At 33.6% G+C, this 12,314-nt stretch overlaps 1 protein-coding gene across 5 annotated transcripts in view; it reads left to right on the forward strand.

The window, feature by feature from the left end:
• Positions 1 to 12,314, forward strand: part of CDH12 (cadherin 12) — a 678,773-nt gene that overhangs the window by 619,078 nt on the left and 47,381 nt on the right. The window lies entirely within an intron of this gene.

Here is a 12,314-nt window from a genome sequence, read left to right on the forward strand (position 1 = left end):
AGACATGTTTTTCAAAGTAGATTACCCAATAAAAATTAATGAACAGAAAGACTAAAACTTGAAAATGACAGAAATTTTAATTTTCCTTCAATGAGCAATATTTTAAATTAAAAAAAAGACCAGGTGACTATGAAGTATTCACTCCCAGAGACACTTTTATTCTGTGATTCACCAGGTATATATTTTGTGTTGAAAAAATTAGGCCTATTAATTTGCTTAAATCCTTAAAAAATTCTTACCAGAGTCTAATTTTAATTTAATTTTTTAATGTTATCAACTCAGACGAAAAGGTTAATTTAAAAATAAGATCTAGAAGTAAACTCTATGCACACCAGGCTTGGTCTTGCCCCTTTTATTACTTTTCTGAGAATATAAATATCTAATTCACACATTGTTAGTGAACCTGGACCTCAGACTGGAAGAATTCTGATATGGGTGAGCGCTGCTACTGGCAAGTGGATGAAATGAGAATGGGTAGCTCTGGGTTTGAGGGGCTATGACAAGGGAAGTGAAGAGAAAAATTATCAAGAAGGAGGGAGAGGACAAAAAGGTGGAATGCGGTGGGAAGCCCTCGAGTAATGTTAAATTGTTTTATATAAAAGAGGATGGAGAGCAAAATTCAAAATATTGGAAATGAATCCTTATCTCAGTGTATGTAGTTTGTTTTTTGTCAGGTAGGGTCATGAAGAAGAAGAATGTAAATGTGAGAAAGAGAAAAATCATGACTGTATTTGGTGTGTGTATATTATTTCTATAACAATGAGGTAAATTATAGGAATTTCCAATAATACAGCGCAGGCAAAAAAATGAACTTCATTTAATTTAGTACAGTTTTTCCCTCTCCCTATTATAGCAAAGTGCACTCTATTTATCCCAAAAGGTGGTATACCATACACATTTAATTTTGATACTTGTGATTATTTTAACCTGCAAAAAGTATTTTTACATTCAGTCCCATTAATCATGCTGCTGTTTCCATATTTGTTCAGAAACTCTGAATTTTATCAAAGAAACAACATATGTGGTAATAAAAATAATCCTGAAAAGAAACAGTTTTCATGTAGATGATTTATCAACTTTTAATTCCTACTATTGCAAGAAAATTGTGCTTTGTCTAGAAATTAATTTAATCACATGGTCCCATTCAGCAAAATTTTTCATTTATGCTAAATTTTCAGAGTATACCTAGAAAAAAAAATTGTGTCAAATGTTTATTCCATTATTATTTTGTTGTGGTTTTGCTTGTTTTTCTTTTTTCTATTCAGTAACAAATCCCTTAAAATCTTGTCACAATTATTTTTAAATGATCTCAATATATAACAATGCTTAAAAGGTGTAGAGATATTAATTCATATTAAACAGATATAAATTCTCTTAGTAATATGAGAAATAATATTTCATATCAATGATTCATAAAACTTAAGTTTGAAATTAAATATATTTACAAAGTAAAATTGAGGTACAAAAGAGTTACATTGTGTATAATATATATATTTATATTAATTTATATTTACAGAGATACAATGAATGCATTTTATATTTACACATAGGATTTTATATTTTGTATTGATTTACACTTATTTACCATCTATGCCAATAAATAATCAATGTCTTAGTGTCAATCTGGGAAAATGTATGACATTCTTTTTTACTTTTTAACACAATTGAAAAGGGAGTAGTGTGCTAGCTATAGAACTTTATATTACCATGTCAAAGTGGATTACTCATTGAAAGTAATGACGTAGTTATATAAATCAACTTTTTGTAAATACTTATTATGCATAATCACTAAAGCAAGAAGAATATATCTTCTGCCTTTTTAGTGTATGAAGATGTCATAAAGAGTGAAAGAGTCTTATTTATTTTGTATTCATTTTGTTTATTTTTTTTATTTTCTAGTTTTTAAGTAGATTAAAAGTGATATTTGTGAAATTATAGCATACCTTTATTAAAATGGATTTACATATAATGTATAAAATAGTCTGGAAAGTATATCTTGAGGTAAATATATATATATGTATGTTTATAAATACATATATTTTTCCTCCTGCAGTGGATTAATAACCATTGCCCATTTTGCTGGCATAAAATTTGTTATCTAAATAAAGCTCAGGGTCCATAACTAAAATTCATTCACTGAACATTGATGCAACAACCACTGAATCCTAACCCATTCTGGACTCTGGGGGGCAGTGAAGGAAACAGACACATTCACTCTGCTCAAGCAGCTACTGTTCAACCAGGGAAGTTAGACAATAAGTAAATTTAAAAGCACTGTCAGTGTTAAATTTAAGTTTGCAAAACACAAATCAGGGTAAAAATAAGCAATTTAGAGGGTAGTGGCTATCCTACAGTGAGGTAGTCAGAAAAGACTTCTCTGTTAGGATGAAATTTCAGCAGAGACCTGAAGGAAGCAAAAGATGAGCCATATGGTATCTGAGTGATGTGTGCTCCAGAAAGACTGAGCAGCAATTGCAAAATCCCTGAAATGGGAGTGTATGGGGCAAGGAGGCCAGTGGCGCTGAGTACAGTGAATGGAGGGGCCCATAGCTGGAGATGAGGTCAAATATGCCGACGAATGTCCCATCATGGAGATCCTTGCAGACCAGGCAAAGGACTTGAATTAAATCGTGATACGAGAAGACCGTGGCAAATTTCTATCTAAATTACCATTACCCTTGGTAAAGCCAGGATACGCTGACTTTTCTGAGGCGAATAATGACTAGGGAGTAAGGACAGAAATAGACCAGTTAAGAGACTATAGAAATAATCCAGGAAACCAATGATGGAGATATGGTCCCTGATCTTTATAGCAATGAAAATTGTGAGAAATGGTGAGATGCTGGCTAGATTTTAAAGGAACGGCCCAAATATATTTTTATAAATATTCTTAACATCCGGTAAATTATGTCAAACATTTGAATAGATTTGTTTTTAGCATTCTAATTTGTTTTACTCTCTAAATAAGGAGACACCAGAGGCAATCCATACCAGCTAACCTCTTATTCTGTTGGAAAAGAAAATTGCAACCTACAGACTACATTTATAAATCTGTAAAAAATAACTCAGGGGAACATTTTTGTAACAAAATTTTGAAATTATCTGCTTATCTATCTACCTACCTACCTATCTACATATCTGGTGTATGTATTATTTTGAGTAAATGTGTGTGTGTGTGTGTATGTGTGTGCACGCTCACGTGCTCACATACATATATAGATATATGACTTGAATAACTATGGCAGTATATTTTTCTAAAACTAAAACAATGAGGAAATATTCTGTTCAATAAAGCCCACGAAAAACTCAAAATTAATTTAAATAATGTAAATTCTGTACTTTTTATTGAGGTATAATTGACACACAAAATTATATTAGTTTCAGGTGCAACATAATTCAAAATTTTATATATTGCAAAAGATCACCACAATAAATCTAGTTAACATCCATCACCACACATAGTTACAAATATTTTCTTGTGATGAGAATTTCTAAGATTTACTCTTTTTGCAACATTCAGATATGCAACACAGTATTATTAACCTGTAGTCCCCATATAGTATCTTACATCCCCGTGACTTATTTACTTTATAACTGTAAGTTTGTACCTGTTGACTCTCTTCACTCATTTCACCCCCCACCCAACCCCCACTTCTGGCAACAACCAATCTATTCTTTGTAATCTATAAGCCTTTTTTTTTCTTGTTATTTTTCTTTTATGTTTTTGTCTTTTGTTTTAGATTTCATATATAAATGAAATCATATGAAATTTGTCTTTCCCTGTCTGACTTATTTCACTTTGCATAATGCCTTCAAGGTCAATCCATGTTGTTGCAAGTGGCAAGATTTTATTCTGTATCTCTATATCTCTAGGTTCCACATCCAAGGATTCAATCAACTGTGGATGGAAAATATTGGGGAAAAAATTTTTCAGAAAGTTCCAAAAGGCACAACTTGAAGTTGCTGCACACTGGCAACTATTTACATAGCATTTACTTGTATTAGGTATTACAAGTAATCTAGAGAATATTTAAAATATATGGAAGGCTGTGCATAGGTTATATGCAAATACCACTTCCATTTATATAAGGAATTTGAGGATGCTTGGATTTTGGTATCTGCAGGGGTCCTGGAGCCAATCTCCCATGGATACCAAAGGATGATTGTATATACCACATTTTCTTTATCCATTCATCCCTCAATGGACATTTGGGTTGCTTCCATATCTTGGCTATTGTAAATAATGCTGCAATGAACATGGGGTTGCATATGTCTTTTTAAGTTAGTGTTTTTTTTTGTTTTCTTTGGATAAATATCCAGAAATGAAATTGCTGGATCATACAGCAGTTCTATTTTTAACTTTCTGAGGAACCTCCATACTGTTTTTCATAATAGCTACACCAATTTATACTTCCGCCAACAGTGCACAAAGATTTCTTTTTCCTCACATCCTCTCCAACACTCATTTTTTGTCTTTTTGATAATAGCCAGTGTAGCATATATGAGGTGATGTCTCATTGTGTGTGTTTTTCTTTTTTTTTTAGAAGATGTTGGGGGTAGGAATTTATTAATTTATTTATTTTTGCTGTGTTGGGTCTTCGTTTCTGTGCGAGCGCTTTCTCTAGTTGTGGCAAGCGGGGGCCACTCTTCATTGCGGTGCGCGGGCCTCTCACTATTGTGGCCTCTCTTTTTGCGGAGCACAGGCCCCAGACGCGCAGGCTCAGTAGTTGTGGCTCACGGGCCTAGTTGCTCCGCGGCATGGGCACGTGGGATCCTCCCAGACCAGTGCTCAAACCCGTGTCCCCTGCATTAGCAGGCAGATTCTCAACCACTGCGCCACCAGGGAAGCCCTCATTGTGGTTTTGATTAACATTTCTCTGATGATTAGTGATGTTGAGCATCTTTTCATGTTCCTGTTGGCCTACAGTTCTTTAGATATTTTTTGAACGAACACTGTATTATAGGGCTATTTATGTGTGTGTTCAGAGAGTTCTCAGAAAACTTAATCTTGAACTTATTCAGAGTCCCAGAAGAAGTAGATGTAAAATCATAAATATGTATGTAAATATCAACAGCAGTATTTGTTCCATAATGATCTTAAAATTACTCTTTGGAAACTTCTCCCTGCAATATCTCAGCATAGAATTGCAATGAAGAGTTTTGATGTAAAACCAAATTCATACAGAAATTATGTTTTTAAGTATATTACATGCATCTATAAAGTCTAAAAATATATACTCTACATTTGAATATGTATCTGTTTTTGAATATAATGATATTCTTTGTTTTCGGAGCATTTTTCTTTTTTAAGCTCACTTAAAAAATAAATGAAAATGCTTAATATTCTCTGAAGCACATATTCTCATTATAGTTTTATTTCCAAATTTTTCATTTACTTTCCCTTTACCATTTCCCCCCTCTCTCTTCTTTCTGCATGGAGGGAGGGTGTACATGTATAAAAATGATGGTCATGCTTGTATGAGCTGAGAAGAATGAAAAAAAAGCATTTTTATTTTATTTCTTTTAAACCTCAACTTGGATCCAGTTTATGAGCACTGTGACAGAATGCCATCTCACTGTGTCACTTTGAATTCAGAATAACATTATGCAACTTTATATATCTCTACAAGGCACAAGATACTGTTTTTTTTTTTTTTAAAGAAACAAACTATTCTTACTTTATACTTACGTCCTATTGCACTGAGGAAAGAATGAACAAATAAAAAGTGCCCTATATGTTGTTAAGTATTATAACAATAGAAACAATAACAAAATTAGGGTAATATAACTTAAAAATTTTTTTTGTCACATCTAAAAATTAGGTGATAGGTTACATTTAAACTAAGAGAGCAAGGTATTTTAAATTCAGCAATTTCATTCTTACATGAAAAGTTAAATGAAATACATTTTTAGTCAGTAGTTTTTATTTCCTACTGGATAAGTGAGAAAAAATATATACTTATTGGATATAAATATAAAGTTACATGAGTTAAAAACATTCAAGAACGGAAAATACATGTTTATTTATAGGCACACTGTGGTTTTCTTGTTACTGATTAAGAAATTTAGGCAATTAAATAGTGGGATGAATACTTAAATTGTACAAAAGAACAATTTTAATGTCTTGAATAATTTCTAAGCCAGTTCTGTGCTATTTCTACAAAATATCTATCTGGAACTAACAAGTAATGATATCTGTTTAAAATAAGAATGGTAAAGTGATTTCCTATTTATTTTAAAATAAGTAAAACTTTTTTGGAATTAAAAAATCCTTACTATTTTGCTGTTACTTGGCAATATTATTTCATTTCAAATAACCATAACTGTGATCACAGTGAATCCAAGGTGAATTATTTTCTTTTTCCTTAAAAACAGAAGAGATAAAATATTTTATTCTTCACCAGAATTTTAAATAAATAGGCTAAACTCTCAACTGGTCTCATTGGACAATTTTATTTATGTCCCATTAGTCACTAAAACTCATTTTCTTTTTGACATCTCAAATAGCAGGGGAGTGAATTCACATCAAATGATTTGGTAGCATAGCACCATCATGTGGTTAATTTTTGAATAACTCTTAGAAAAAATAAAGAAAATTAGGAATACCTTGTTTTATATAACCAAGCATACACCTCAATTTATTGTTTAAAATATTCCTGTTTTTGTCATACAAACATGAAAATTTCAAAGAAAAATACGTGGTGTTTGTTTCTGTAAATATTATGCTCCTGTTTTTGTAAATACTTATCTTCATCTTCTTTTTAAACATCTCACTTCCCTAGTCTCATCAACTCTCAACTAGCCCCCAAGTTGACATAACCAATGAACATTGTTTACTGCCTTGTAGACATTTCTAACTTGTGTGTGTTAGTCTTTTCACACTCAAAATGTCCAAAGCTGAATTCCTTGTCTTCTCCCAACCAAAGCGTGCCTGTTCACATTTTCTCCTTCCTGGATAAGGCCCTACTTCCTCTCCAGTTCCTTAAAGCAGAAATCTAGGCTTATTCTTATGCTGCTTCCATTACCATGAACTCCCCTTTCCGAATAGGACGGGAAGCCTGATCACTGATTCCTTCTGAACTTGGATTAAAATTTCCCTTTCTCCTCTTCATGGGTTGACCTACAACAATCCTTGTTACTCTTTTCCACCACTTCAATGGATATTTTCTGAGCCACACACCTTATGTTCATCCATTTCCTTTATGAGTGAATGGTTGAAACCTACATCTGTTTATTTTACTCGCACTCCTAATCTGTTTCTGACTCCTATCATTAGTAAGATAAAGAGCAAATAGTATATTTTCTATTATCATCTTCTTCATACACACACACACACACACACACACACAGACACACACTCACACACACATTCACCTACTACATTCCAACCACACCAAACTCATTGCAATTTCTACGGAGGATGCTGTGCTATTCTTCCTTCTGCATAGAAGGCACCACCCTACATGAGCATTTCTATTAATTTTTTCCTGTTCTTTAACATGGCTGTCACTCATGTCCCTCAACAAAGAATTCCTTGAGTCCCTCAGGGAAAGTTGATCCCTCCTTACTTTCTTCCCCAAATGTTACCATTTCTGTCCAAGCACCTATGAGACTTAAAGGTACTCATATTCTAAATGCATCTGCTTCTTTCTACTATAGTTTAAGCCCCTAAAGACACTTTGCCATATCTATATCTGTGTCGCCATGATAAAGGAAATGCTTAAAATATACAGGGTATTTAAATTTCTTTTAAAAAAATCATGTTGGTTTATTGTTTTAATTTCAGATGCAATACTTTTCTTAGTATTCACATACCATGCAGAGTTCAACAAGTTTTTAAAGTATTTAGAAAAATATTGCTTTACTGATTATATAAATGAGAAATATGAAGCTCATTGGAGAAAAGTAAATTTTTCAAGACTACACAACTTGCAGTAAATTATAGAACATATTTGAAAAGCATATACTTTCAACTGTTGTGAAGAACAAATATATATTAGAGGTAAAATGTGAGAGTGGACATTCAAGAAGTTAAAAAGAATTCCCCCTCCCCCGATGGCCATGACTTACACTGCATGTGCCTATAAAACGTATATCTTGCTTAGGCATTAGTAACAGTTGATGAAATCTTTTCTTTCTTAGGGAAAATATCACCACAAGCCCTCAAATAAAAGCACTAGTTGTTCTTCCAATTCTTTTTTATTTTGTTTTATCTTAGTTACTGAATTTGTTGCAAAAATTATTGTCACTGAAATATGGCTTAGAAACGATGCCATGATTCTTAAGTTAATTCATTAAAATTATCAAAAATTTGCAGTTCTGCACAAAAACCTAGAGTTGATAACTTGCCCACAGAAAAATTAAATTCATTTCTAGTAAACAGTTCTGTAAAAAATTTTTTAGAGGTAAGGTATATTAATTATATGTTTCTTCATTTTAATATTTTTACTTGACAGACACTTTTTGTCTGGTAATTCTATTGTTCTTTTAAGCTTTTAAAATTTTAGAACTGAAATACTGTTAAAATTTGTCAAAACTAAAATCTACATTTTAAAAATGGCCACATTTCACTGGTTCCCCTTTATGATAGGGGCATTCTCATCTGATAATGTGACAACTTTTATCCATCAGATAACTGCTTGACATTTTTTGTATGTGTGACATTGAGTTGAATTTCTTCCTCAGTGATGACGGGATATACCAGACCCTCCCATAGCTCCCTCTCACATAAACACACACGCATTCTTCCCCATCTACCCCTGACACACACAATACACATCTGTCTTCCAAGTTTTGGATTTTTCCATAGCACTTATTACCACTTGGGATGCTACCATTTGCTTATTTATCTTATGTCCCATTACACTATTTTCCTCATAAATCTTACCACTAACTGAAAAGTATTATTTACTTATTATTCATTCTGGCTCTCCCTCTCTCTCTAAAAAAAAATGGACTTAATTTAACTCATGAACCAAGATATCCTCAATTCCTACTGTGACAAAATAAAATCTACTCAAATATTTGATTCAATTTATGCAGAATTAAATTGAATAAATCAATTAAAGAAGTAGGTACAGACATCATCTATGGATGATTTAATATGAGACTTGAGTAGTGGTAGAGTTTTAGACTAATTTATTAGCTAATAGGAAAATCTAGCAAGGAGTAAATGAATTGACTACTGTATTGTTAAAAAAATTAAGTTTGAGGAACTTCATTTTCCTTTAAAATGATGCTTGATCTAAAAGTCTTATCTTTATAGTTCAGCCTCGTATCATAAACCTCCCTTACAAGAGCTTGTTCCTAGTGTCTTTTTATCTTTTTCAGCCTGGTATAAATCTGCTTTCTTGTTGCTTGTCTTGAAAAGCATCTTCTCTTTCAGATACATTTACAACCTTCAGTTATTTGGGTTCATTGACAATTTTCCTTTCCATTCACTGTTAAGACCTATGGTATGACTGAGAGAGTAGAGTCATTTCTAAAGGATACATTTTGTTAAGAGTGAGGACTCTACTGTGATGGTGAAAATGGTACATGTTCATCATAAAAAAATGAACCAGTAGAGAAGAGCAGAAAGTAAAGAGCGATGAAAGCACAAGCAGTTGTGGGTCAGAGCATAGTATATGTGAGTCTTCTGCTCAGGGTCTTCCAGGCTGAAATCAAGGTGTAGGCCGCTGCTGCAACTGATCTGAGGCACAGAGTTTTTTCCCAAGATTACTTGTTTTGGCAGAACTCATTTCTTTATGGCTTTATGACTGTGGGCCCTACTTTTTTTGCTGGCTGTTGGTCAAGATCCAGTCTCAGTTCCCAGAGGCACCCCAGGCACTTGTCAGGTGGGCTCCTATATCACAAATTTACTTCTTCAAGGCCAGGAGATCATCTGTAGTACCTCCTTCTACTAAGGCTCACATGATTACATCAGACCCTTCAAGCAAAATCTCCCTTGCGGTTAACTGAATGCTAAGTGATTAAAGACCCTGATTATATTTCAATCATTTATTTTTCCATAAAACTTAACAAATTCAAGGGGTGATATCCCATTCGGTTCAGAGGCCCGTCACACACTCAAGGGCAGCAAATTTTACAAGAGATTATAGAAGAGATTATCTTGTCCTTGGGGGTGAGAATTTTGGGGACACCTTGGGAATTCTGTCTGCCAAAGCTACTTTTCAAATTCCTCAAAATATAACTCTAGCTCTCCGTTTTCACTCAACATTATCTGGAAACATGATGAGGCCTGGAAGAGCACAGGGAATTATTCTTTTGTATTTTATGCCAAAAATTGCTCATCCCTCTTTGAAATGAGAAAATATTTTGGTACTTGAATATTTTATGTAGTTTTTCATGACCTGGACCTCAGCAAAGTAAAAGCAGAGAAAGTGGCTAAAAACAAAGAATCAGAAAGATTATATCTTGCCCAATTTTTTCCTTTTATGTTCTAATGAACAATTAAATATACCCTACTCCTTTTCTTTTTTAAATTTATTCATTTATTTTTATTTATTTGGTTGTTCCAGGTCTTAGTTGTGGCTCGCCAGCTCCTTAGTTGCAGCAGGTGGGCTCCTTCGTTGCAGCATGCGAACTCTTAGTGGCAGCGTGCATGTGGTCTAGTTCCCTGACCAGGGATTGAACATGGACCCCCTGCATTGGGAGCACGGAGTCTTAATCACTGCGCCACCAGGGGAGTCCCTCCATTTCTTCACAGTTTAGGTTTCTTACTGTACAACTCCCTACGATATTAATTGTTTCCTGAAAATTCTGGTTTCACTAACCTTCCTTTATCGAAACATCCTGAGGACAAAGGAACTACTCAACTAAATTCTATTTAATCAATCATTTTCTTACTTTTCTAGAAAGGTTCATAAAACTGAATGCACCCCAAGCAGTACCACAAAATTTTCTATTTATTGTGCGAGAGCTAAATTATTTCCACTTCATAATAATGGATTTCTGTTATGGAATATGATTCATTTCCTAACAATAATAAAATATCCTGTTTTTTCTATACTTGTTTCAGATAAGAGGATTTTTGTTGATTACAAAGTTAGATGAATTTCATTCCTCGGCGCCATCCCACCCCACCTCCTCCACAAAGAGTGGTGGGTAGTCTGTCAGATGAGTCGGATAAAGTCAATTAGAGAGAGATTGGTATTGATTTTTGTTTTTGCTCTTTCTGAGCTATCCAGTTTTATACAATGGCATTGCCTAAGGGCCAGGGTCACGAAGAGGTAAGGCCCTCTAGGATATTATTGTGGCATTTCTCCTACAATTTTCTTCAGTTGTTTGATCACTGCAGGAGATAAGTTTTCAGTCATAAAAGAATATCTGTATGTACAGATAGTTTCTTTCATCTCACTCTTTATCACCCTGCCCACTAAATATTTGTCTGCTGTGACAGGTCAGGAGTTCTTAAAAGGCATAGATTTTGTCTAATCTCCTAAAACAAAATATAGAAAAGGTTTTGGAATTCTCCCTTCATTCCTGGGTTTGAAATGGACTCCAAAGTGGGAAGTCAAGTCCATCAGAGAGCAGTGACACGTTAATTAACTAGGTAAATAAAATTGAGATCTTGTCTAGAAAGAATTTGCCTAATCCTACAGACAATCAGAAGCATTCCGATGTCTAGGAGAAGTATAGAGGGAAAGGATGAAAAATTGGTACTAATTTCTACATTTTAAGAGAAGTTAATTCTGGGCCAAAGAAGGGGGTAAGTATCAGTCAAGGCAGCTCAAATAGCCTTCTAGGCAAAAGGACCTGAGATGATAAAATCAAAATCATCTTACACTAGAAGTTAGGGGTAACTATGATAAAAAATTGTATTGTTTAACATTCATCGAGATGGCATTTAGAGTTTACAAAACACGAAGTATATTTCTATATGTTCTTTAACTTAAACTACCTTGTACAGCTTATAAATTATACATCACTCAGGCATCTCTTATGGCACCTGATTTCTCTTGAATACATCAAATGATGGGGGACTTACTACTTATTCAAACAACTCAGTCATTAAACAAGATGGCAAACCTTATTTATCTTTGCCTCATTCTGTCCTCCTGGAATGTATCCCAGGTCTTACCACCATGTAGGCAATCAACACTTTTTAAAATTAATTTAGTTTTGAATGGTTTCATTTGAGATTTCTTCTTTTTTTAGCTTAAAGTTGCCATGTTTAATAATTTATTGTTAATTTCCCATTGAGAGACTTATAGAATAACCCTAACTGATATTCAATATTTGTAAAGGTTTATCCTTTTTCGTCTCTGTCTTCTTCATTCCAGGATTAACATTCCAAGTAATGGTAACAGTTT

The sequence above is a fragment of the Leucopleurus acutus genome (assembly GCF_964270905.1).
Source record: "Leucopleurus acutus genome assembly, chromosome: 3".
Taxonomy (NCBI): domain Eukaryota; kingdom Metazoa; phylum Chordata; class Mammalia; order Artiodactyla; family Delphinidae; genus Leucopleurus; species Leucopleurus acutus.